Source organism: Heterocephalus glaber, unplaced genomic scaffold, assembly GCF_053883595.1.
Source record: "Heterocephalus glaber isolate CG9 unplaced genomic scaffold, H.glaber_assembly_v1.0 deba00001472, whole genome shotgun sequence".
Lineage (NCBI taxonomy): Eukaryota > Metazoa > Chordata > Mammalia > Rodentia > Bathyergidae > Heterocephalus > Heterocephalus glaber.
Genome location: NW_028258315.1, coordinates 53119986 through 53124638, shown reverse-complemented (window position 1 = coordinate 53124638; position 4653 = coordinate 53119986). Strand labels below are relative to the sequence as shown.

General features: G+C 40.0%; 1 pseudogene; it reads right to left on the bottom strand.

The window, feature by feature from the left end:
- Positions 1–3385: 3385 nt before the first annotated feature.
- On the bottom strand, positions 3386–4354 carry LOC101721272 (PDZ and LIM domain protein 1 pseudogene; annotated as a pseudogene).
- Positions 4355–4653: the final 299 nt, after the last annotated feature.

The following is a 4653-nucleotide window of genomic DNA, read 5'->3' as shown; positions in this document are numbered from 1 at the left end:
CTTTTACCATGAACAGCTGTGGAATTTAGTCCAATACTTTTTCTCTAACTAGTGACAGGATCATATGACTTTTTCCTTTCCTCTGTTAAAATGATGACTTTTGGGGGTGGATCTTCCAATGCTGAACCAACACTGCCATCCCTATAACAAAACCACTTTCTACATACTGCCAGATCTGACTTCCAATAATAGTTTGTTTTATTAAACAAATTTCTACCTATGTTCATATTTTTTTCTTCTATTATCTTTATCCAGTTTTAGGATTAGCACAATGTTGAGTTCCTAAAATGAGGGGAGAAGTATTCCTTCTTTTTTGTGCTTTAATTGTTTGATATAATTTATCAGTTAAAATGTTTATGAGCCTGCTGTTTTCATATAGGTAGGTTTTCAAGCTAGGAATATACTTTCTTTAATAGGTGCTATTCAACTTTTATATTTCCTCCAGAGTTAGTTTCATTAATTTGTCTTCCAAGGTACTTCTTAGAAGTTGTCAAATTTATTTCAAAACAGATTTTTGTAATATGCTTTCTATATCCTTTTAAATTCTGTAAAATCTGTGGTAATGTCTCCTAGATCTTAATATTGTAATTTTAAAAATGTATAACTGATATTGTGTAACAAGAAGAAAATGTCTAAAAGAGCAGGGGAATTGGGAGGGGTAGGGGAAGGGAAAAAAGGGAAAGGAAAAAATATGAAAAGAGGAAAAAAAATGGAAACAAGGTCTTTGCAAATAGGGAAGGGTGGAGTGGGTGAAGGGGGGGCAAGGGAAGGGGAAAAAAAAAAAGAACCAGAGACTCATGTAAAGGTACAAGATCCCAATGATGAATGTAACTGTATTTTATACCAAAAATGTACCAATAAACTTAATGGGGGAAAAAAAAAAAAAGAAGTTTGATGTGTCTGTGGTGAAAGGCTGAAGAGTCTACATTGGAAGGCTGAAAGATCTGTGCTGGAAGCCAAAGAGTCTGCGCTGGAAGCCAGGAGATGATGTTCAAGGCAAAGACTGGAACTGCTCTGAAGAAACAGTACCAAATCCATCCTTCATCATTTCCCATTTATACCATCCAGAGGAGGAGCTGCCCTAGGATGAGTACTCCACACTGTTGGGTGTGGAAGAGCTTTCCTAGGGTAGGTTCTTCAGGCCCTAGGGTGTGGAATTGCTTAGCCAATTTATTTAAACTTCTCTTAACCAAACTTCTGAAGTTGACACAATCAATCAACCATCACAATAACCTTGGGCAATTTACTTTAACCTGGTGTCACCTATTATTTATATAACTTATGAAGTGTCTGTAAACAAGAAAACAGCTACGCATGGAAGCTGTTACAAAATGTATTCTCATTTTCTGTTGGAATGCTATGGACTCTTGAATGTGATTTAACCAATCATTTATTTGTTAATAGATGATGAGTTCATGATTCAAGGAAGTTGGATATTTGCCCTTTTGGTTTTAAGAAAGCACAGGTTTTGAAATTGGGAAAAGCCAGGTTAGAGTCTTCTATTTTTTTCCTACATATATTTTTTGAGCAAATTAGGTAGCCTTTTAAGTTTTAGTTTTCTTTTCTGGAAAATGAACATAATTAGAAAGCCCAATCTATAGGATTATTAGGAGGATTTGATGAGGTATTCTAGTCATGACCTTCCCACAATTATATTAGTCAGCTTTCTTATGGCTGGGAAAGAACACCTAACACCCACAATTTAAAAGAGGAGAGGGTTCACTGGTTTATAGTTTCAGATGTCCTATTCTGAAGGCAATTAAGATCTCATTGGTAAAATTCCACTGAATAGAATAGAGATACAGCTTGGTGTTAGAGTGCCTGCCTACCATGTGCAATACCCTGAGTTCATTCCCCAGTAGCAACAACAACAACAACAAAAATCTACTGAAATTAGGAAACTAATTTCAACTGGCTCCAACACTGAAACAGAGTGGAAGGGCATAGCGGAGCACAGTTGTTCACCTTATAGCAGCAGCAAAGTAGAGCAAGGGAAAAGCTCTAATAAGAAAGGGCCAGGGACAAGATTTAGTACCCAAAGTTGCACTTCTATGACTCAATTAGACATACCCAGAAGTGTGCTTTATTAATCTCATGGGCAGCTCTCAAGTCAATCAAGTTGACAATCAAGCTTAACTATGATATTTTCCCATTGACAACTTGACACCAAATACATCTCCCTAAACCATATTTAATTTCCAAATAAACATAAGCTCATAATTCTACCTAACATGATATATCAATTCTGCATACAACTAAAAAATGCACTAATGCCCTCCTCAAAGTCTCAATACCTCACTATTACTCAAAAGTCCAAGGTCAAGGTCTTCTCTGAGACTCATGGCAAACTCTTAGCTATAAGCCCCTATAAAAAAACAAAACAAGTTACACAGAATAAGCCTCCCCATCCCAAATAGGAGGAATAGAGGGATAGAAAAGAATATTCCAAAGCAAGACCAAAATTCTACAGGAAAAATGTTAAATTGGCTCTATGTCATGCATCTGGGACTCATAGTGGTGAGATGTAAGTTCTAGAACACATGGGCATTCATACTCCATGGCCTGTTGATTATATCCCTCATGGCCTCTCTCTTGGCTATTCACTGCTCACTTGTTGCTTACAGCTTTTTCCAGCAGCTCTCCCACATTCCTGGCATCTCTGACTTCCTGGGGTCTCCACTGCACCTTTAGCTTCATTTACCAGCTTCAAGCACCCACTTCTTGGGGTACCTTATTTGGCCTCCTAGGCCTGCCTTTTAAATCTGGGGAGAACCTTCACTGACTCCACAATTCTTGCATTCTGATCTCTGAACAACCACCATTATGGAGATGACAACAAGGTCTGCCACCAGCACAGATAGTGGTGAGGTACCCTCCTATGGACCAGCAGGGACCTCTAAATATCTGGGTAAGTGAGCACTGTGAAACAAATCCAGGGTAACTAATTGCCAAGAAGGTCCTCTGAATCAGGGGCCCAGGGAGACTCTCTTCTCAAATGAAACTTCTGTACTTTTTGCACTGATCAGCCTGGAATAGATCAGATTTTTTTTTCAACCTATATACTTTTGTGTAAAACAAAATCAGTATCAGACACACTCGATTTGGGCTGGTTCACATGTGACTGAAGTCATTTACAGTAAAGAACTGAGGTAAAGAAGGTACAGTGTTGCTGGTGAATAGACTGAGAACAAAACCATTTTCCAGTAAATATAAAAGCAGGCATCACAAAGCTAGTGTGAGTCAGTTAGCCTAGGAACTCAACATTTAATGTATAAGGCTAAAACTAAGGGAAGTACAGAATACTCAGAGAGGAAAGGCCGCACCACTCAGACAGCAGGTGTGTAGACATTGGGTGGCAAACAGCCATCAGTGCAGAGCTGTTGGATCACATGGGGAACACTGTGACCATATCATAGCCCTCAGGTAGTGTGAGCATGCTTTTCACAGTAGATTTGATCTTCTACAAAGAAATGTCCCTTCTGTTTCAGGTTGGTACTATAGTCAGTGCACACATAACACTCAGGTTGGCAGAGATGGTTCTGTAACTTCACAAACACAGCAACAATGCCACTGCCACATTTGTCACATATGGGCAACTTCTGAGCATTTCCAACAGATGCAGCCACTTTGGTGACTGGAGCATTAACACTTCTGAATCCTGAGGGCTTGTTGGGATCCCTTTTTTCCTCTGACTCCAGGATTTCCTGCAAAACCAGGAATGATGTGGACTGTTTGGGGGGCTCATTTAACTCCTGTTTCTCCTGAAACATCTTGTAAACTTCAGATTCTTTGTCAATGATAAGGCTTCCTGAATGCTGGGAATGATCTAAGGGTCTGCCATTTGCCTCCTCCCCACTGATGTAGTCTGACTCCACAGTACTGTTGAAGCTAGATATGTTTTCAGAAGAGTAGAGGGCTGCTGGGTTATTGTACTGGTTCTTGATGACTCTGTGAGCAGTGCTGGAGGCAGGTGAGGAGGTAAAGGGCATGGCACTTCAGTTGTGGGTGATTCCACTTCCTGTGTGCAGGACCTCCTGGGGTTTAGAGGCCAAATTCATCTTGTATGGATGATGTTTTCCCTCTTCAGTCACTAGAGGAGAACAGATTTTATGTTCAGATCTGATTATCATGAAAGTCACGTTATCTGTACAGCCTTTGATTTTGCTCTGAGTTTCCAAGTGCATCATATTGCTAATATTTTCTCCATAGATTTCTCCAATACATAAATTAGCTATGGCAGCTTTGCTTCCAGGAGTGACCCAGGAAATGGCAAGAGGCTGCTCAAAGTCTTTGCTGCACACAAGGGGGAAGCCCACCATCCCATGCCCTGAAGGACGATCTGCTGGTTAGCCATAGCATTGTATAGATGGTGACCCCAGGGGCAGATATACAGGACAGTGGGGCACACTGGGATCTCAAAGCAGCTGTTGGAAAAAGAGCACTTGGTTTCTTTATAATAACACTAATCTCTTCAACAATCACACCTCCTTTGGCCCCAACTTTACACATGATTCCTTTCAGCCAAATTTAAACATTTCAACTTTGTATGCTCTGCTTTTTGTTTGTAATTCTCAATATAAATCTGGCTATAGGCAGTCAGTAGCGTTCATGCCACAACCTGAACTTTGGGCTTCCTTGAAATTTCCTCTGTCA